Here is a 23,339-nt window from a genome sequence, read left to right on the forward strand (position 1 = left end):
TGTCTTGCATTGTTGAATGCATTGTTGAATGCTTGCCTGTCCTTGTCTGTTTTCACCACAAGGATCTTTTCGAAACCAACGCCCACCTGACGCCCCTTCCCTGCTAGCGAGGGATCTTGATTGCAATGATGGGGTTGTAACCTCATCCAGTCCCCACGACTCTTATCGTACGTTGGCAGGGCTAAAGGGACTAGAGGCTGTTGGATAAATATGTAATACATATCGAAGACTGACCCCCTCAGCTCATCCAGCAAATTCAGGACTTCATCAGCTACTAACCTGGAATAAACATGATCCCAAACAGATGGCCAGGAAGCAGCTGTCATGCGAGTTTTTGGTAGAACAACCAAGCAGATGTCTTTAGAGAATATTTTAGCCAGGTGGTGGATGGACTTTAACAGGGATAAGATGCTCAAGCTATTCAACACGCCTTCTGACTCAGAGTCTGCAAAAATATCCACCAATTGGAGAACCCAGTCAACTTCCTTGTAGGGATTGGCAATGACTCTATTCCCTCACCTTGAGACCACCTCCAACCTGGGATTCTCCACTCCAGCAGCCGCCGTAAATAGCCCCTCTCTCTGGGAAGCCATTAATAAATCATGATCATCCCGAGCTGACTTAAGTACAGCACCATTATCAGCCCACCAGACTCTTGTTGGGTTTGCAATTGCGAGAGGGGAATCCATCCCATAGGGTACAGAGGATGTTTCGGTAGTAATGGCAGGTGGCACCGCGGTCTGCACAGTTGTCAGATCCCCCACCTGGAATATAACTTGTTAGTTGATGTATTTTCACTTATCTGGCTGAGGGCTTGGAATTTGGGTAATCCCTCCCAGTTGGCTCTTTTTAGTTTTACTTAAGATGGGAAACACTTCACCTGATTTGCCTGGGTCCTGGACAAAAATAGATGGAGCCGACATTTTGATTGTGCCCACATGGGCTAAGATTTCTTCTTCTTTAAAGAGAAGGTCTGGGTGGCTTAGGTCTAGTGATTAATCACATCTTTTGTCCGTCCTGTCAGGAAAAATCCTAGAATCACCCACTTGGGTACTTATATCCACCATCCTGACAGCAAGACCTTTTTACACTGGGTGCATTTTCATCCCTTTTTGGTTTTACGGGTAATTCTTTCAGTTTGACTGATAGGATATCTAAAATATGGTCTGAGCTGAGGGCATTATTCTCCTGTAGAGTCGAAAATGGATAAAAAAGTGCGCTCATGGCTCTGCAAGGATCTAAAGAAGCATACTCAGTCAATTGAAGTGTTTTCTAGAGGAATTTAACGGCAAGTCGGGAGAGGCTGAAAGATTTGAGGTGATCAGAGGTTATAAGGCTGGGTCGACTCGAGAACAGAGCAATGGGTTGTTTTTGCTGCTAAGGGGTTTCGGGTTGTGCCTCCACACTCCAGTCCAAAACCGGAGAAACTGGTTTATGTGGTGAGATCTCATGTAAAGTATAGTCCCGCACTAATAAAGGGCAGTGAAGTTGTGGGAACTAATGAGGCCTCAATACCTTTTCCATCTGGCGATATGCATACTAAGGACCGCTCCCATGATGGTCCAATAGATTTCTCGGGAGTAGGTGGCCCTTGAATTTGAACATGTTTCGGAGTGGGCGAGCACCACAGGTCCTCTACATTCACTGTGAAAGGGCTATCCTCGCCCTCCGATTCCCCCTAATCGAGTTGGCTGTCCCATTTCACCAATGGTGGAGTTTCTTTCAATTAACATTTGAAAAAACGCTGGTATTTTGCTACTACCTTTAAGTATTCCTAAATGGGGGGCTCTGTTTCTCAATGGGTTTGCTTTAGTCTTTTGGCACAATCTTGAGGACAGTATTCTCGCTGATCTCAGTTTTCATTCAGTCAGTTTTCCAATTATTGGGCTCAGGACAGCATGGAAGTAATTGGGCCCAAGAAAATCTCTGCGGGTGCAACACCATGCTCTCCGCAGTGCCCGATCCTTGGTCAGCCGCTTCTGCAGGCGCTTGCTGAAGACGCTAACAAGAACAGGGTTGAACATTATCCCAGCCGCGCCTTGAGTACACTCCAATGGTCCTTCCACAGTCAAGGAGCGACTACAGGCGTTATGCTGGTCCTTAGGCGAGTCAGGGGGAAAAATCCAACTAGGAGGCTACAGTATGGGTGCCCTCCCCTCCGCATGCTAGCAGTAGTCGCTGGACTGCCCCACATCCAGTTAAATAAGGCTATGCCTAGAGTGCTGCCCCAGCGACAGAGGGGCACATGGATCCAAGCCAGTGAGATGCAAGCTGCACCGGTCTAATAATGGCCGCTTCTGCTAGTCCTCACAATGGTCCGCAGTCCTACCACCTTACCTCTCTCTCAGACTAGCACCGCACTCCAGGACTTATGGGAGAAAGTTTCAGAGATTTGCAGCAGTATTACTCACAAAGGGATCAAGCTCTTATTTATTATCCCTGCTCCTGGGAATCCTCAGCCTCCTCTTCTGGCCATCCAGAAGGCAGCTGCGGGCTATGAAGCCACCACTGGCGGCAGAGAGACTCTTTCACTGCCCCGGGGTGTCCCAGCAGAAGGAGAGATGAAAGGGACACATTCAACATACAGCCACGCTCAGCTTGGCTCGGAGGCACTCCTTGAAGCACCCAGCACGGCAGCCTACTCTGCCCAGATTTCGCTGGAACACAGACACCCCAAATATGCCCCAAAATATGCCCAAATAAGCCCATGTGCTCCCAGAACCCCCTTTTACAGGCTGTTACAGGCTTGGTAATGATGCTCGGGGAACGGCCACCTCTGACCACTGCTGCTGCCGTCCCTGCTCACTCACTCCTGCGTCACATCATGTCTTTGCAAGGACTAGCGATAACGATTCCAACATTTGTAAATTGCAAACTCCACATTGCCAGACCTCGTCAGACCCCACCACAGTCCACCCCACCCTATCCCATCCACCCCATTCCAATCCCCTCCACCTAATCCACCCACTCCAACCCACCCCACTCCTCTCCATTCCAATCCACACCACCTCACTCAACTTCAATCCACACCCACCCCAATTGGCACTCCTCTGACTCACATGTAAGCCCCACGTAAAAGGTACCAGTGGTACCAAGGACCTTGTGACTGGAGAGGGTCTCTAAGGGATAAAGCCTGTATTATGCCACCCTCAGAGACCTCTCACCAAACACATACACAGTGCCATTACAGACTGGGTGTATTGGTGCAGACAAAACTTAAGAGTCGGCATGGCGCACACCTCTGTGTGCCATGCCCACCAAACCACTGCCTGTGACATGGGTAAGTCACCCCTCCAGCAGGCCTCACAGCCCGAAGGCAGGGTGCACTAGCCCTAAGGCAGGGTGCACTATACCACAGGTGAGGAAACAGCCGAATGAGCAGTTTTGAGTTCCAGGGGTAGGCTATTTCAAAGAAGGGCTGCAGTTCTAAAATGCTTTTCCCAGCCCAGATTGTTGTTCTAAGGGAAGGGACTGCAATATTCCTAGCTGACCCTGACCGTAAGGTCCTCCTGGTATGTTTCACCTGAGTTTATCCTTAAACCTAGACGGACCTAGGCCTGGCAGTGATTTATAGGCCAAACAGAGCGATTCAAACCTAAATTGCTGTTTAACTGGCAGCCACTGACGGTTCTTAATGGCCTCTCTCGCTGATTTGAATGTAGGAATTTTAACAAGGAAACGAGACGCTGCATTCTGTAGGGTCTGAAGCTTCAAGGAACCCACTGATAAATTGAGGTATAAACTATTGCAGTAATCAAGCCTTGAAAGTACAAGAGAAATTATTACTGTTTTAAAAAGATCCAATGGCAGAAATTTTTCGCTTATTTTTAACCAGCCTCAAAGACCAAAGGGAAGCAGATGTAACTTTATTAACCTGATCTTTAAGCTTCAGCTCTTCATCAAGCAGAATTCCGAACTTCTTCACTCTGGCCACTGGTTTCGGGAAAGAGGCCAATTCAGGAGGCCTCTACCCCGCTGTCCTGAATTACGGATTATTATTGCCGAAAAGAATAACCTCCGTTTTTGTTGAGTGTCGCTTCGGGCAGTTATTATCCATTCACTTACAAACATCGCCCATACATGCCCTAAAGGCGTGACCCGAATTATTCTCATTTTTTGCCAATGACACCACGATTTGTGTGTCATCTGCGTAAGAAGCTAGAGAAAAGCCAGATGATTTAATAAATTTAGCTAGCGGAATGATGTATCGATTGAAAAGCGTCAAGTTCAATGAAGAGCACAGTGGGACTCCGCAAGGCAAGGCGAAAGAGTTAGAGGTGAACCTACCTAGCGCCACTCTCTGTTCTCTCTTCACAAGGAAGGATTGTGAAAGATTAAGTGCAGATCCCTCTATTCCCAATTCCTGCATACGGTCAACCAGGATATCATGGCTGACCGTATCAAACGACGCGGAAAGATCCAATAAAACAAGAGGCGCTGTCCCTCCACTATCCAAGTTTTCTCGGATTTCCTCTGTAGCAACCACCAGCGCAGATTCAGTACTATAACTTTTCCTGAACCGGAATTGGGTGTCATCCAGCAAGCAGTTCTCATCTATATGTTCGTTCATTACTTTCTACACCAATTTGGCGGTGAAAGGAAGCCTGGAGATTGGACGATAATTGTTCAAGTCCAGGGCATTGAGATTAGCCTTTTTTAGTAAAAGCAGAACAGAGGCAGATTTCCAGTGGAAGGGGAAGACTCCCTCAGTGAACATTATATTCAAGATCTGCGAGAGGTGTTGTGCCACCGGCACTGGAATAATATGCATTATCTTGGGTGGACAGGGGTCTTGAGCAGCGCCAGATTTAACCAAGGGGATTAATCTCCTGAGCTGCTCTTCGACTGGAGCTGTGAAAGCCGGGAACTTGGCTTGACCTGTCACCAAGTTTGTAGCTTGAGTCCTTGATTGTACAGGTGCCCTGCCTGCAGAGAATTTATTTAAAATGTTTGCTACCTTTTCTTGAAAAAAACAAGCGAGACAGTCACAAAAATCTTGGCTATTCACTGCTGAATTAAGATTAACTGGTGCTGAAAGCTTTCTTATAACTTGGAATAAGGTTTTATTAGCATCACATGCTAATTTCTTCTGCTCAGAATAATAAAGCGTTTCAGCAGCTATAATGCATTTTTAATGTTCAGCTAATTTAGGTTTACAGTTTATTTTTTCCTAGAGCTCATAACTTTTCCTCCACTTCTGTTCTTGCCTGCGACATTCTTTTCCTGAGGTTTTAAGAGTCTCATTGTACCAGGTTGGGAAACTTTTTTTCTCATGGTTTTTGATTTGACCGGGGCCAGAGTGTCTACGGCCAAGCCTATTCAAGTGGAAAAATATTCTACACTTTGCTCTATATTGCGCACGGGTTGCCAGGGTGAGCTTGTAAGTATGGCTTTGAACTCGGCCGGCTGAATTCTATGCCAGGCTCTCCCTGGGGTTGGTTGTATTGCAGGCCTAAGTGATACTTTTCCTGGAGTTTTAACTGCCATTTTTCTGCCCAATGGTCTGACCATGTTAGGGGAAGAGAGGGTAGAATGTTAATAAACGGGTTATTAGAAAAAAAACCATCTAGCATATGTCCAGCCTGGTGCATTGATCCTCTAGATATTAAAGATAGTTCAAAACCATTCATAATATCAATCAGTTTTGAGAAAGTCTCCTTTTCCAAATGAAAATTGAAATTACCCAAAACTGTAAAATTAGATTTAAGGATGGATGATTCTAGGGTCACACTAAGCTTGTCAGCAAACCTGCATGTGGGTCCAGGCAGGTGATAGATTAACATGCCCTAAAAGACTGATTATTAGACAGTTGCACGGAGAACACTAGTACCTCGAAGTTTGTCCCTGTAGGTGGCATGAAGGTGGCCTTAAAACAATTTTGGTAGAAGACTGCCACCCTCCTCCTTCCTCAGCGTAATAAACTCACACTGATGCCAGTGTTGGATTTATTACAAAATGCATCTTAGAGATGCCCCTGAAAAATGACCAACCCCCTCATGTCCAGCTGACTGGTCTGCACAAGCCTGCCACACACAAACATAATTCTAACCCCCTGAGCTGGAAGCCCTTGTGCTCTTGTGAGTCAGAGACAAAGGCTGCTACGGGTGGAGGTGCTTCACACCTACCCTGAAACAGGAACAGCATTCAGGGCAGTGAGCCTCTAAGGCTTCCTGCCCTTTGATATGCTAGAAGGGCCTCTCCAGCTAGTGGAGATGCCCACCCCTTGACCAAGCCCCACTTTTATGCGGCAAGGTCAGCAGGAAAATTAGTTGCCAGGAAAGGTGTGTCCCCTCTCTGCCAGGACCACCACTAAGGTGCCTTGGACCGAGGTGCGCACCTCCTTAGGAAATCCTCCATTGTGAATGGAAGGATTCTACCTAATCAGGATAGGGGGATGCCCCTTCCCCAAAGGGAGGGGACATTCTAAGTGTGTAGTCACCTTAAAGTCAAGCAGCCGATTGGCTACCATCTTCCTGTAACACCCCTAAATTCAGTACTCAGAGGCACCCCTGAACCTTGATCCTCAGATTCTTGTGACATAAGAAGAAAAGGATGAAGGAAGACTCCGCGCAGCAAATCTAGAAGGCAACGACTGACTAGGCCCCTGCTCTCCCCCTGTCTCTAGCTTGAAGAGCCTGCGAAGAAGAAAGCCTGTCCTTTAGACAATTACATTCAAGTACCCCCAGGAAGATGCCACTCTTCGACAAAGACCTGATCTCCCAAGGACAGCAGCTCTGTCTAGAAGACCTCCAACTTAAAGGACTCCAGAGACAGGCAGATCCCCGACCCCAGCCCACTGTGCACCCGACACCCACAACCAGAGTCTGAGTGCCTTACCTGTCCAGAGACGTCTCACCAGTGATTCCGACCTCAACTCCATCGGCGGCTGACCTCTTCTGGACCCCATGCAGTCGCCCGCAACCTTAACACGAAGGGTCCCCCTGATCTCGACTGGCTCCGATAATGAAAATCCGACACCAAAAGGCACCTCAGCATCCTCAGCCCCTGACCTTGGGAAGCCCAGCTAGTGGTGCCCATGCCTTGCCCTACATCACAACTTACCTCTGCACCCAGTGGTCACCATCATCCAAGCCTACAACCTCTTTGTGCGACCGAGATCCACCATTCGTTTGCATTGGGCGCCCAATGCTGATTTGCACCCTGCACCCGTCCGCCCCTGTGCAACTGGTGGTGTAGTTTTGGTGCTGTCCCCCCCTGTTCTCACCTTAAGCCCTGAGCCCTGAAACCGTGTGTACCTACCTGCAACCAGCACCAATCGTGGGTGCCCCCAGTCTCAGACTAACATTGGGCATAGTGACCTCTGCACCCGGCGGCACAGTGCCTCTGGTGGTGCAGTACCTACCTTATACTGAACCTTGTCCAGTGTTGGTCCAAACCCCTGAAGACTGGAAGAGTAAGTTGTGTACTTACCTGTCAATGCCTATACCTGTTTTGCTCCCATAGGATTGCATTGCATTTTCTTCTATGGCATTCTACTGTCTATCTTTTCAATTTCTAAGTTTGCTACTGGTCTGATTGACAATAACAAAGTAAACATATTACTGTAAAGCATATTTACTGCCTTGCAAAACAATTAATACTGCATTTTGAAAAGTATTACTACTCTAAAAAAATGTTACTTACCTGCAACTGAGTTCCTATTGCCTCTAAAATAAAATAACAAAGTAATAACTTTTTATACAAAACAATTGGTCGAGATTTAGTCTTTGAGTGTGAACAATCATTTCTTGCCTGAGTTTGTACAATAAATGCTTAACACAGTCCTCTGATAAGCCTAACTGCTCGACCACACTACAACAAATAGAGCTTTTAGTATTATCTACTTAAGCCTATGGCGATCCACTTGACTCTGTGCACACTGTACTTTACTTTGGTATAGTATATACAGAGACAGCTTCCTACTGGGGCCGGCTCTTAAAGAAAACTTTCAGGGATTAACAAGAGATTATAGAAGCAGACCTGCAAATCGTACTCCTAGCAAACCTGTGTGCGCACCATTTTCGAAGGAGCAAATATTTTGTGGGAAAGTCTGCTGAGCGATTGAAAATTCACTTTACCCACACACCCCTTTCTGCCCACCCTGGAAAAAGACTTACTCATCCACAAGAAATTTCCAAACTTTTTCAATGTGTTAAGAGATGGGAGAGGAGTTGAATACCCTTAAACATGTGAGTTTGTGGGTGTAAAGAAATTCACAGGTTATTTACAACTCCTTTATATACTTTTTCTGAAGGTGACAAAATCAGAGTCAAGATAGAATTTAAACTCTGAAGCAAGTCATAACATAATCAGAGAGGCTATTATCAGAGTTCTGACATAAGAGTACTGTCACAATGTGTCACTTTACTGCACAACTCCAAAAGGGAAAAGGGAATTTGTTTACAAGTAAATTTCTAAAGCATCACATCCCAAGGACAAGTAGATATGTTATCAAAGTCCACACCCTTGACTAAATTGAGGGAACCTTGCTCTTACAATGGAAAGGATGTGGATGCCTCTCACCACCAACAAGAAAAGTTAATCATCAGGTATGAGAAGCCCTAAACAAGAGGACAGACAGGCTTTTGAGTCCTCAATAGACAAATAACAATCTACAGGAAACTCACCATCTTGTGCAGTCATGCACAAAGACTACTGAATGGGCACACACCATCCTTCCTACAGGCCTCAGATGATAAGTGGAGCATGCAGACACATGTGCACGTACACACATCTGGACATGTTAACAGATGTTTATAGATTTTTTATTGTTTTGTTTTTTTATAGCGCGAACTCGACCCGAAGGTATTGGAGCGCTGTACATGAGCACCGTATTTACATTACACATTCAGGCACGGGGAGATTAAGTGCTTTTTGCCAAGAATCACAGGATGTGGACACGACCTCGAGGCTCGAACCCTGGCTTCCAGCACCAAAGTCGGCAAAGATGGACCACATCCTCTGGATGGGGCAGCAGACATTGTTCGATAGTGTAGAGACGCGAGCAGTGCAGTGTGCACCAATGTTCTCTTTAGGCTCTAAATACCCTTCATAGTGCAGTAAGATGCAGTGTAGCCCCCCGGATAAAAGAGCCCAGCTCAGCCCCCAGAGGCCCCCGGATAGAAGAGCCCAGCTCAGCCCCCAGAGGCCCCCAGATAGAAGAGCCCAGCTCAGCCCCAGGGCCCCCAGATAGAAGAGCCCAGCTCAGCCCCAGGGGCCCCAGATAGAAGAGCCCAGCTCAGCCCCCAGAGGCCCCCGGATAGAAGAGCCCAGCTCAGACCCCCAGGGGCCCCCGGATAGAAGAGCCCAGCTCAGCCCCCCAGGGCCCCCGAATAGAACAGCCCAGCTCAGCCCCAGAGGCCCCCGGATAGAAGAGCCCAGCTCAGCCCCAGGGCCCCCAGATAGAAGAGCCCAGCTCAGCCCCAGGGCCCCCGGATAGAAGAGCCCAGCTCAGCTCGGCTCCTGCAGAGATTCCCTCCAGGATTATTCAGTCTTTTTCTACAAACACAGCAGAAGGTGCTGACAATCTCCTACCTGAGCAGGAACCTGTGCAGACATGTCCAGGCTCTCTCCCCCTCCTGGGGCTGTGGGGGCAGATCTGGGGTCTGGGGGCGGGGGCAGGGGTTAGATCTGGGGTCTGTAGATGAAGGTAATTGCACAGACACACAGGGGTCCTCCCTCCTCTGCAGAGGTCCGCAGTGATGTCAGCAGCCGCTGCTAGTGCTGTCTCTGCCGCTGCTGACCCGGAAGAGGAAATCCTTCTCACTTTCACCAATGTGCAGCTCAGTGGTTTCATCAGCAGGCGAGGAGCGCCCTCTGGTGGCCGCTGACGGAACCGTCGTCTCCAGGATGTTGTCCCAGACATGGATGCTTTTCAGACACTCACAGTTCAAGGACAGTGCAGCTGCTTCCTCCCAAGCAAACGCTGCATCGCCCAAATAACGGACACTACACATGTACTTCGATAGCAGAAAAGGCCACTTTATTGGACGAGGTAACTCACATTACTTCAGGCAACTTAATTCCCTAGAACAATTTCACAATTTGGGCCAAAACCATTTTATTATCACTATGCTTAACCAACTGTACATTTTCAAAGCAAAACCAATGTTTACTTTTGCATTTGCGTATTTTGTTTTCAAACCTTTTTCTTCACTTTTCTTTAACGACTTAGCAATAAACGAGGGTTGGGTAAAATCCGCTCCAAATTTACCCTCCCCCATCTTGCCTACACAACTATACGCGCCTGAGTGAGTACCTGTCCAACTGTGGCGAGACACACCTCCCCAATCCAACCCTCATGATCCCTTCATGTAACTATACATATTTTTTTTTTTTTTTTTTTGGGTGGGAGGGTGGGAGAAAACAAACGTCCCCCACCTAACTGCTTCCTAAACGCGCTGCGCCACTCTAGGCTCGCGCCCCTGCCTCCTTAATCAACCTACGCCTCGCGCGCTAACGCCTACGCCGCCTACGTCACCCGTCGTCCGTATTATTCGGGCGAATGACCCCGGGGGGAGACCGCTCCGCTCTGCTCCCCCCGAGGCCCCCATCGCCCAAAATAACGGACACTACACATGTACTTCGATAGCAGAAAAGGCCACTTTATTGGACGAGGTAACTCACATTACTTCAGGCAACTTAATTCCCTAGAACAATTTCACAATTTGGGCCAAAACCATTTTATTATCACTATGCTTAACCAACTGTACATTTTCAAAGCAAAACCAATGTTTACTTTTGCATTTGCGTATTTTGTTTTCAAACCTTTTTCTTCACTTTTCTTTAACGACTTAGCAATAAACGAGGGTTGGGTAAAATCCGCTCCAAATTTACCCTCCCCCATCTTGCCACCCCAGGAAAACCAAAGAGTTTTCCTGGACCCCACCTTCCCAGGAAAACAGACCCCACTTTTTTTTTTTTTTTTTTTAAACATTTCCCCATAAATCCACTGCTAACTCCGTGGCCAAACAATCCCTTACTTCAAGTAAATAATACGCGAGGCCCAATTGTGATAGGTGTACCCCGTCCGAACGAAACAAATGGCCATCCTTCCCTATAATGTCTGAGTGGCCAACATACTTTATGTCCATAGCACTGCAGAATGTTTTCATTGCACGATTCACCTTTTTCCGGGCTTTGTCCACTGCACCCTCATTTCTTGCATTCCTCCAATGCCGCCTGTAAATAAACTCAGTCCATGCAATTCGTGTACCAAGCCAATTGTTCTTCAAAACAGTTAAATCGAGCTGCATACGCTTTATTAATGACAACCCAGAGAGCGATACAAGGTCATTTTCCCCAAGGTGCAATATTAAGAACGCTGGAGACCCTCTAACACATTTCATGCGTGTAAGAGTAGGAAACAATTCATCCCACCTCATGCCTCCGCGTCCTTTCCATACCAGCTCGTGCCCCTTGCTGGGTATTCCAAGGTTCCTGCCGTAAAGCTGTTGCTCCGCAAATATAGCAGCCCATTTTATAAAGGAGTGGCCTACCAACCACACTTGCTGCTTGCCTGACAGGCCTCGAACATCACCTATATGGAAAAACATAATGAGCAAACAGCCTACACATGCACATCATTTACGAACATAACTGGTGCAGCAACTTGATCTCCACCTGCCTATACGTTTGATGACATCCCAACCCAATCCCAAACGGGCTGCTTCAGTTGCCGCCCCTATTCGAAACGAATGTGTCCCATACTCCCCGGGATTTTCCCCTACCCACAAAAGTGCCTTCCTCAACACAGCCAATACCTGTGACGCCAACAATCTCTTCCCCGTCAAGTGTATGAAAATAAAACCCTTTCTCACCTGTACACAGGTTTGGAAAACTACCCATTCCTGTACTGGGCAACAATTACTGGTGCCACTGCCATGAAGGAAAATCCACACTCCCTTCCCCAACTGGTCGGTTTTCGATTTCCGTAGCCAAATTCTCACTCGATCACCCTCATAGACCACTTCATCCCACATCAAACCTCCCTGACCTTCCAAACCCAACAATTCGGATACACGGAAAGCCCCAAAAAAGAGCCATATCATACAAATGCGGAATAAAGCCACTTCTTGTTGGCTATAACAACATGCTGGGAGTGCCATCAAAATCTTTTTCAACAACAAAAATGTAATAGGGGCTCGGCCACTCCTTACTCCCACTGACAACCTCCCCAACCCCTTTAACATGCGCTTGACTAAAATACCGGCCACTGGGTCAAAACCCCAATATAACTGGCCAAAAAATGAAATGCCTGCTAACTTTCCCCCAATGGTGGATGGAGACAAACCTTTGTCCACTAAATCCAAAACAAAATCCAACACTACAGATACATTCACCTCATGTAACTGATTTCTAGAAACCAACCGTACATAACTGGCAAAATCCGCCCATGCTCTTCTGTATGCGTTCCTTGTGGATGGTGCCACTGAGCTTTCAATCAGCTGAACTATTCTCCCACGCCTAGCTCCCAAATCCTGTCCGGAATAGGCGTTTTGCTGTCTGCTGCTCCCGGCGCCAATGTTCGAAAACGCTGCCAATCGAACCGGGACAATGCATCAGCAATCACATTATTTGTACCAGGTATATATTTTGCCCTAAACACTATATTTTGCCTTAGGCAAAGCAACATGAATGCACGCAGTAACGTCAACACTCGCACATCCCTGGCCTTTTGGTAGTTGATGAGATTAACCACTGCCATGTTATCTACATTAAAAAGGACAGACCGATTCCGAAACTCCTGCCCCCAAAGTGTTAAGGCCACCAGTAAAGGGAAAAACTCCAAGAAAGTGATACTTCTTCCTTCACTCAACCACTGCGCGGGCCAAGGTTCTGAACACCAACGCCCATCCCAAAAAATGCCAAACCCTTTCGATCCAGCCGCATCTGAATAGATCTGAATCTGCCACTGGTATTGGTCATCAATGAACTGCAGGGGGACACCATTGAAGTCATCCAAAAATGACAGCCAAATCTGTAAATCCTTTTTAACCAATCTGGACAACCTCACTCTATGGTGGGGCAGCCATGCGCCCGACAAAGCCATACCTAGAGCCCTAGAAAAAGTCCTGCCCGCCCGCACCACTCTACAAGCAAAGTTCAGGTATCCTAGCAACCTCTGGATTTGCCGGAGCTCGAGCTTATTATGCTCCAGGGCACTGGCCACGCAAGCGCGTATCTCACCCAACTTATCCGCTGGCAATCTAGCCATCATGTCCATTGTGTCAATCTCTATGCCCAAAAAAGTAAGCCTGGTCACTGGCCCTACGGTCTTTTCCTGTGCTAAGGGCACTCCAAAATGATCCGCCATACTCTGAAATCTGTCTAGTGTTTGCTGACATTCCTGCGTACCAGCACGTCCCATAAACAAAAAATCGTCTAAATAATGACATGCCACACCTCTTACCCCACTTGAAGAAAGTACCCAATGCAGAAATGTACTAAACTGTTCAAAAAGTGCACACGACACCGCACATCCCATAGGGAGTACTTTGTCCACATAATAGCATCCATCAAAACACATCCCAAATAGCTCAAAATCTGTTGGATGGATTGGCAAAAGTCTGAAAGCGGACTTAATGTCACACTTTGCTAGTTCTGTCCTTTCCCCCAGGGAATGAATCATGTGTAATGCCTCGTCAACCGACGTGTATGAGACCGCAGTATCCTGTGTCGCAATGTAATCATTGATAGATTGTCCTTCTGGCCAGGATAAGTGCTGTATCATACGATATTCCCCTTTTGCCTTCTTGGGAATGATACCTAAAGGTGAAACAATGAGGTTCTCCAAAGGACAGCATTCAAACGGGCCCGCTACTCTGCCCAACTCCACTTCCTCTGCCAACTTCTGACCCAAAATGTCATGAAACTCTTCTGCTGATCTTAAGTTATCTGCCCAACGCCGACTACGTGGCCCTTGGTAGCTGATCTTAAAGCCTTCCAAAAAACCCCAATAAAGTTTTGCAGCCGCCCTTCGATCTGGATATTCATTTAACCATGGCACTAAATGTTCCAAACTAATTGGGGTATGCGCCTTTCGGAACCAATGGGACAATTGCCCCCCTACCTCTAGCTGACCCCCCGTGCTCCTGCCCTCTCTGTCCCCCGGAGCCCACCGCCGTACTGAAACACTGGGCGACTGTATGTTTTCCCCCACATTGTGAACATTCGTGGCGAAACCTGCACAGTTGCCTGGAACAAAAGCCTCTATTAAAGTTCCAACAAGCCCCGAACCCTGCTGCCTGCCCTCTACCGACCATTCCCGCCCCTTGAAAGGCGGGACGCCCAAGAAAAGGCCGATAAGCCACCGGTAACCCACTTGCAGTATGTGTCATTGCGGGAGGATTAGCAGATGACATCCATTGGAGCCATAATTCCGAATCTATTTCACCCCAAGGTTTATCCACGCAAACGCTCATCCGGGCTCTAAACTCCTCATCATAATTCAACCATGAGTATCCTCCAAAATTCATCTGCGCTTTACGCACTATGTCCATATATTTTAACAACGATGCCGCCCTCTCAGGATAACGCTCCACATAAATGCTTGCAAAAATAAGGAACGCTGATGTCCAATTATCCACATTACGTGGTACTCTGGGACGCCTGGACAACTCCAATTCCTCCTCCTTAGATCCTTCCGGGGCCTGCACTTCCCTATGCAATAGGCGAAATACATCCACAAAATCGTGGTTCCATATTTTTTGTTTTGTCTTACCAGCTAAATGAGACCCAAGGGGCATCGCTAAACCCATATAAGGAAGCCGCGTCTGCTTAGCCACACTTACTTCTTTCCCTGCGGCACCCAAGCTCTCCTCGTTCTTTTTCCCCCACCCCGGGACTCCCTGAGAGACCCCCACTACACCTTCACATGGACAAGCCCTATTGGGAAAGCCTTCCTGTCGTGACATTTCCATATTCTCCTGTCCTCCTACCCCCTCCACCCCCAAACCCGGCTGAGCCTTTTTTCTCCCCCAAACATCCCACCATTTCACCCTACCTTTAGGCAGCTGTGCCTCTCTATCCCGCAGATCCGCTGGCATACTATGGTGATGCGTCTTCTTTCGCTGTTTCTCCGTCGCCTGCAAATCCGCTCTAGACTGCTGCAACGAGGAAACAGAACATGTTGCCACCCCTTGTCCCCCCCGTGCCCTTTTTGATCCAAATCCATCCTGGGCCATGTCTTTGACCGCATAGTCCACCAATGAACCCATATCTCCTATACTCCTAAATTCCTCCCTATCCTCTTCCCTCTCATTTTGCTCAACTTGTGCACTACCACTAGGGCGCGCACCATCCCCAACCCCACCATCATAACATCTCCAGTCAACAGGCGGCCCCCGCTCTAAGGGACAACTGCCAACGCCAAAGTCCGCAATTGACCCGCTCCTCATGTCAACATGCTTACCGGAAGCCACTCTAGCTCCCTTCGCCGATGCCAACTGCACCCTCGACGCAGCCGTAGGCCTGGTTCTTCCACTAAACGACGTCTCCTCCGATCTGGATTGCCCCCAGACAGCTGTGCGAAAACTCACCATTGGATGATCTTCCACAGCTGCCTCCCGCTTCTTTTGCACCGGCATCTGTGAATGCGGCACCCACACCCATTGACCGTCATCCGAAACCTCCCCAACTTTATCCTTGCCTTGTAATATACCCGGCCTCTGCCTTGCCTTAGGAAAAATATACTGCATGTCATAACGGCTCATGTGGTCCTGGCCCTTTTGGCGCACTGCCAAAACCGGCGAGTCACCAACCTGGCTAAATGATTCACCATCTTCATCGATATCGCCCTCACCGCCATCCTCCTCCAGCTCTAAGGCCACTCCATCTAGTGGGTCCCTTACAACCTGGCGGTCAACCTCCATAACCGGGCACTCCGCCGGATTGTGGCCTGCCGCCTGCCCATGCCAGGCTATCATTACCGGCTCCCTTGTCTCTTCAAAAACACTCTGCCGGCCCGTAACGCCCCCTGTCCCATCGTGCTCCTCATCCTCCTCGCTGTCAGATGAATAAGCCACCAGACCCACACAATCCCCTGGTCCTAGTATCGGGGGAGCCGGCTGGCACTCCACATATGCTTGCTGGACAAAACGGGGGGGGGCCCGCTCGGTCAGTGTTTCCACCCCCCCAAAAGCCCTCCGTCCTTGCTCCTCCCCGAACTGTGCAGCCCTCGTGACGGCCCCTGCCCACTGCCTTGTGCCAACACACCTGTCGTGCCTGGAAGAAGTCCTGCCCGTTGCAGACTTAGCTCTAGGCAGTGCCCGCCCCCTCCCTATGGCACTGGGGGGCCTCTCCACAGCTGCTACATAAGGGGCCTCCGAACGCACACTCAAACTTCTCGGACGCCTGCCCCTCCTCCCACCCATTGCCGCAGGTCGCCTTCCAGCTGACCTGCCCACCCGGCGAACTGGCTCACCTAAACATGCAGCCACCGCCGACTTCACCCCCAACGACGCCTTCCGTGGTGTTCCCCTCGGCGCTGTCGACGCAGTGCTCCCAGTGTCCGGGGCTGCACTTGACAGCCAGTCCTCCTTCCCTGCCTCACGCAGCATCTGGAGCGCTGCCTTTAAATCCTCCTCAGAAACCATGGGAAATTATGAAGGAAGAAAACGGCAAAAACGGGAGCTCTTCTTTGACTAACACCTAAGAAAACAAACGTCCCCCACCTAACTGCTTCCTAAACGCGCTGCGCCACTCTAGGCTCGCGCCCCTGCCTCCTTAATCAACCTACGCCTCGCGCGCTAACGCCTACGCCGCCTACGTCACCCGTCGTCCGTATTATTCGGGCGAATGACCCCGGGGGGAGACCGCTCCGCTCTGCTCCCCCCGAGGCCCCCACTCTGCACTGGGGTCACATAAACATTTAGTTTTAAGACGCCCTGAGATTTGACACTCAGTGCAATTTACTTTAATGTAGATTTACGTATTTATGGCTTCTCCAAATATCTGTATTTGTACTTATTCTAGTTACACTAATGTATTTATATAGTGCGCTCTATGTAGGACTGGCTTCTCTGCGCTTACAAACAAAACAAAGCAGCTGCCATGAGTTCTCCTGGGAAGCTTTACACACTCATGGCTTTCAGAAATGCGTCTGGAAAACAGTTACCTTAATCCAAAGGCCTTTCTTTGCACATACTAGTATATAGCATAGAATTTTTTATTTTACGGAGTTATATATAGCGCAAACTTGACCTGTATTCATCATCAATTTCTTTATTTCGGTTGAAATAACCATAAAAGAGTACAATACAATATTTAAAAACAATCATCATAAACAGGATGTGCCGTTTAAGGGGAATACAGTTGGTACATGCATGGATACATAAAATATCTACTTAATAAAGGGTTATCTTTGAAGGGCACACAGTATATGAAGGCTTTAAAGATTCTTCCAAACACATTATAAATTCATCAGTCCATTGGAGCAAAACCAATCATTCATGGGCTAGGTAATACTTATATATAAAAAATAAATATAATAGAAAAGTTAAAAATACCAGGGCATATTAAGTTAAAAAGAAGAATGTCAGAACTAATAGTTGATTGAGTCATGATGATCTATAAAACTTTACACATATTACAAGAAATTAATGTGTAAAGGGGGCGTCCGATAGAAGATCCCCCTTATTTAACAAATTTTGCGTTCAATGGATGAAACTTTAAGGCTAATATATGTCATATCAGTACTTGTCCTGAGAATACCATTACATTTTTAAGCCATTTCTTTTCCTAACTATCGCTACAGCAAGAAGAAAACAACTCAGGCGGAATACTATAGTCTGTGACGTGTCGCCCTTGAACACTCTTTCCCCATCTTTAATGTGCCGAAAACCTAAAAGGAGGCAAATGGGTTTAATCCACTTTATCCTTGCCTGCAGATATGCGGGGCATATAAATAGAACATGGGCCTCATCCTCCCTAATACCCATGTCACACAATTGGCACAAGTCAGATTTGGTATTTTGTTAAAATAGAATTATCCTCGATCCACATTTTTAGCTTGCTTAAAAGTTGACAGGCAAAAATCTTTTGAAGGACATCTATCAAACTGATAGGTCTTTAATGTGATGGATTAAGTCTGTCTCCCTTCTTAAAAATAGTCACAATTTATGCGCCCCGCAAGGTCTCCAGGATTGGAGCTCCTCTTACAATATCATTACTGACCTGTATTCGGTATCACAGCGCTATACAAGAGGAAGCATTCATTTTTATGTTAGGCACGGGGCGATTAAGGGGCATATTATCAAGCCAGGAGATAAAATTATCGCCGCTTTAGCGGCAGATTACTGCCGCTAAAACGGCGATAATGGGCTTGATAATATGCCGCAGAAAATTCCCATATAATAAAAGCCACGGTAGATAGTTTCCACGGACAAAGGTATGGATGGATTCACAGAACAGACAGAAAGGATGTAATAGATAGATAGATAGATAGATAGATAGATAGATAGATAGATAGATAGATAGATAGATAGATAGATAGATAGATAGATAGATAGATAGATAGATAGATAGATAGATAGATAGATAGATAGATAGATAGATAGATAGATAGATAGATAGATAGATAGATAGATAGATAGATAGATAGATAGATAGATAGATAGATAGATAGATAGATAGATAGATAGATAGATCCACTTTAGGCTGCTTCACTGAGGTCTCTAGCATTTTGCATCGACCTGGTACAATGAAAGTTTGACTGACCCCCAATGGGCAGGGATAACCAATCCGGTGATTTTTGTTTTGAAGCCTGCCTTCGGTCTCACTGCTATTACTGGGCCGATCATCACGTCTCACAAAACCACCACCAAGATCGTCATTGCCGGTGGCAGTTTCAGCAGAGAGGCCAAGCGCTGAATGAGTGTCAGTGATTGCGCAGATCTCTGCTGAAGCACGGATACTCACTGGGCAAAACGGGCGCTGCCATAGGGGCTTCTGATCCCAACAGGGCGGGAGAGTGTGCTTCACTTGCTGCATTCCGACACCTTTTACAGTTGTGCGGTAATGGTACAAATCCGTGGCGCCATCATGCATATGTTTCAATAACAGATTTTGAGCGCTGCTATTTGTCTAATTACAAGGCTGACTTGTAAATCACAGAAATACTCAGAATATTTACCAGCAGCAAAAAGCCGGTGATACCAATGTGATCCTTTTATTGTACCGCCTGTAGGTGCTACACATGTGCCGCTGACCGCGGCCCCCGCAGGGGGCCACTCGGCGGTCGGCGCCTTAGTGGCCCCGGGGCCCCGGTCACCCCTCCCCACTCCCTCCTTCGGGGGGGGGGCAGGGACACAGACTGATGCCCCCCTCCGTGTCAGATCCGGAAGTGACGCGCAATGCGTGTCACTTCCGGGCCCAGGTGTGAGGGGGAGGCTATTTAGCCTTCCCCCACCCTCACTGGCGACCTCTTTTGTCGCCCACCTCGCCTTTTCCTTACCTCGTATCGGTCCGTCGTCCGCGCCGTCCACGTGCTCCTCCGGCTCCCACGGCACCTGAACTTCGTCTTTAGCACGCTTTGTTCTGGTAAGTCTTGCAGCACCCACTCCGCCCCGGCCCTGTCCCTGGGCAGTACCAGGTCGACGGGGCCCTGTGGCGAGGATCGCCACGGGCGGAGGGGAGGCAAGATGGGGGCTTGGGGGTTTTGGGGAGGTGGGGTTTCTTTGGGCCTAAGAGCGCGCGGTTGGTTTTCGCCGTCGGTGGATGTGGCTAATTATCTGTGCACTCGCGTTCGGCCTGGGAGACCAGGGGGCAGATTTGTGAGCCCCTTGCGCCACTTTTGCGTCACTTTTCCCATGTTAGAGGTGACGCAGGAGTGGCGCGGGGGGCTCATGAGTCTGCCCCCAGGTTTCGAACATCGGCGCAGGCGGGAAAAAACAAATATTAAATTGAATTGGCTGAAGTAGGTCAATAGGGAGAGCGTTGGCCTAAAGAACTTAAGTCCCTTGTTCGATCCCCGGTTTCGGACCAACTTGAAAAACAAAATACATATTTATCAATGTTCATTTTGCATAATGGTTGTGCGGTATTTTACGGGCGAGTAGAACGCTGTGGTCCAGCGCTCCACATGGCGCATTCTTATTAACTGTGTCGGGGGCGAGGTCGCAAGTGTGCGGGCTCAGTTGCCGGGTTTGTCGTAGATGGTACTCCCCCCCCCCCGGTCAACCTAACCACGCAGCGTCATATCGGACACAGCGCGTAGACGCACTGCGACCACGGTACAAGGCCACTGTCTTAACATTTGCCCCAAGTGCCCTGGAATCAATTAATTGTGAAGCTAACGTCGGGGAGTATTGTCGGCCTTGGTTTTCAATCGCAATGTACACGCGGTGCCTATGTAAAGCGCTCCAATGCCTCGATGTGGGGGGGGGGGGGAGCATGGTGCTCAAGATGTGGGACATTCAAGAGGGTAAGTGGCTACTGAGCTCCCCGTGCCGGGCGTAATACTAATACGGGCTCATGTAGCGCGCCCGAGGTCGGTTGCGCGATATAGTACTCGGAGCAAGCCAATTAATCTTTCTGTGCCCTGAAAGGGGTTTTAGAACTAACTTTCAGCCGTGCAAACACTTTCCTGCGACATAAAACAACATGTCACAGGATGCAAGGTGTTAGCGGCTTAAAAAGAATGACGCGCATGGTGCATAGCGACGGCAACCGGCAGCTATGCCGCTGACCGCGGCCCCCGTAGGGGCCCACTCGGCGGGGTTAATCATGTGACGGGGTGAATCGTGTAGTTGGCCTACGGGCTCAGGCGGTCATTATAGAATGGGGGGACCCGGTTGCAAGCCTCGGCAATGGCGCTGTACAACCCAGTGATCCTGGGCAAATCACTTAATCTCCCTGTGCCGGATATAAAAGGAATGGTGTCCGCAACTGGGCTCCGCCTCGCTATGATACCCGATGTTCCTCCAAGCGCCTGAGCATATAGGTACAATCGGGGCTCATGCACAGTGCCCTAATACCTTCGGGTGAGTTTGTGCGGTGTTTCGGGCAAAGCACTTTGCTTCCCCGCGCCCGGAATTAAGGTTTTAACGGTAACGGGCTGCGGGCCGAGGCCAGAACATATACGTAGATACTGTGCCCAGGCCCGGGCCAAAGTACTATTCGGGCGAGATCGCGCTGGGATCCTGGGGTTGAAGAGTTGCATCTAACTGCGGCTTGAGGTGTATTAAAACAGGGGCACGCGTAGCGGCCGATTTGTTTCGGGTCGCACCACGCAGCGACGCCGAGAAGCACTCACGCCCCGTGCCTGGACAGTTACGTCAAGACGGTGCAATGTAGTCGAAGAGCGCGGTGTCTAAGGGCATACAAGTTAACCCCAAGTTCGCGCTGTGTCCCTGCGCACGTCACAAATCTGCAATGAAGGGATAAGGCACCCGACGTGCGTGTAAAGCGCCGCCATAAATTAATATCAGAGCAACGCTTAGAGCAGCGCTCGCGGCAAGCGCTCCCATTACTTTTGGGTTAGCCCAACGCTACTTAGGGAGGCGCCTCTACGGCGGGGGCAGCATGGTAGATGTGTACATTTAGACGGTGATTATGACATTCGAGCACCTGTGTGGCCCTGTGATCAAAGGCATATCATTTGGTTTGAATTACGCGCCTAGTGCCTGATTGTGTAATGTAATTAGGGCACTCAGGTAAAGCACTCAAATACCTTCGGGGCGATGGCGCGCTGCATAAATATGCAACAGTTTGCTCCTGACACTCGCTCACGCAAGATGGTACTTGGGAGCGAAGCGCCCAGTGCTTAGATTTAGAAGTTTAAATACGGCACTCATGTGAAGCGCAGCACCACCTTCGGTCGAGCGCGCGCATCGAGATTGGTGACGGGGCGGCCGGGGTCCAACAGGAATTGGGGGCGGCCTAGAGTGCATAATCACGGAGTTTTGGTCTTGTCATGTAAGCGCTCCAATACACTTTGTGCTATGCAGCCGGCGCTCTTGCAAGCGCTTCGATGCGTTCGTGTGGAGCTCGCGTGATCTGGGGCATTAAAGCATGTTAATATTGTACTGCGAGACTTAAGTAAGGTGCCACAATACCTCGTGTCGATTTCGCGTTCGAACGCGATTGAGGTACTGAGTTACCAGTGAATGAATGGGGGTTTGGCGGCAAAGAAGCCGCACACCCTGCGCCGGGGGAGCCTTTTACGAGATTAGCGTCGGTTCACGGCCCTAATACACCAGCACTGCAAGGCTGGGAGCTGCCTGTGTCCCCGCTGATCGCGGGCGGTGCAACACCTGTGGCGCTCCCTGGTTAAAGTTATCTCCCCCCCCATCCCGCTGCAGTTGGGGTGGGGGGGGCATGCAGTGGGCTGCGGCAGGCGCAATTGACCTAGCACGGGGGTCGTTTAGTATGGTACGAATCTTGTAAGCTCCCCGTCCTTGAATGTGTAATGTAATAAGGTTATCAGGTTAAGCGCTCCAACACCTTCAGGCCGCGTTCGCGCTATATAATTATGCAACATGTATTGCTGGCTTCCTATGAGGCAGATAAATGATACAAGTGCATGCATTGTTCACATACGCGATTTCGGGCATTATTAAACCCCTCGCACTTCAATGGATTATCTGGTGCGGTACTCGCATGATCTGGTTCGGGGAGCTGGTAATATGGTATGAATGTCTTAAGCACCCCCTGCGTGAAGATGTGATGTAAATACGGTGTTCATGTTAAGTGCTCCAATGCCTTCCGGTCGAGTTCGCACTATATAAATATTCATCATGTAATTGCAGGCTTCCTATAAGGCAGATACATGATACCAGTACATGCACTGTCCACATCACGCGATTGCGGGTATTACGAATCCCCCCCCCCACCTCAAGGGTTAATCTGGTGCGGTGCTCGCGTGACCTGCCACGGGGGTCGTGCTATGGGTACTAATCTCCTTCGCTCCCCGTGCCGGTTTGTGTAATGTAGATACAGTGCTCATATAAAGCGCTCCAATACCTTTGGCGTCGATTTCGCGCTATACAAATATGCAACATGTATGTGCTGGCTTCCTATAAGGCAGATACTTGATACAAGTGCAGGCATTGTTCACAAGATTTTGCTCCAATACCTTCCGGTCGAGTTCACGCTAGATAAATATGCAACATGTAGTGGCTGGCTTCCTATAATGCAGACACATGTTTCAAGTGCATGTATTACTCACAAGAATTTGCTCGTGCCCACATTCGCGCGCATTAGGTGATTCCGGGCATTATGACGACTCCTGCACATGAATGGTATTTGGTCGGTGCTTGTGTCCAGCGCTCTAATAATTTTGCGCGCATTACGGTTTGAGCTAATCACTAATCGACCGTGCCCTAATAGGTATGTAAATA

General features: G+C 48.7%; 1 protein-coding gene across 1 annotated transcript in view; it reads right to left on the reverse strand.

Annotated features, from left to right (window-relative positions):
• The window catches only part of LOC146839111 (uncharacterized), a 129,701-nt gene extending 120,030 nt beyond the window's left edge, over positions 1-9,671 (reverse strand). The window contains exon 1 of the mRNA XM_085600013.1: positions 9,535-9,671. The gene's annotated coding sequence lies outside the window, so the exon portion shown is untranslated. The remainder of the gene's footprint in view (positions 1-9,534) is intronic.
• Positions 9,672-23,339: the final 13,668 nt, after the last annotated feature.

The sequence above is a fragment of the Triturus cristatus genome, chromosome 4_2 (assembly GCF_964204655.1).
Source record: "Triturus cristatus chromosome 4_2, aTriCri1.1, whole genome shotgun sequence".
Lineage (NCBI taxonomy): Eukaryota > Metazoa > Chordata > Amphibia > Caudata > Salamandridae > Triturus > Triturus cristatus.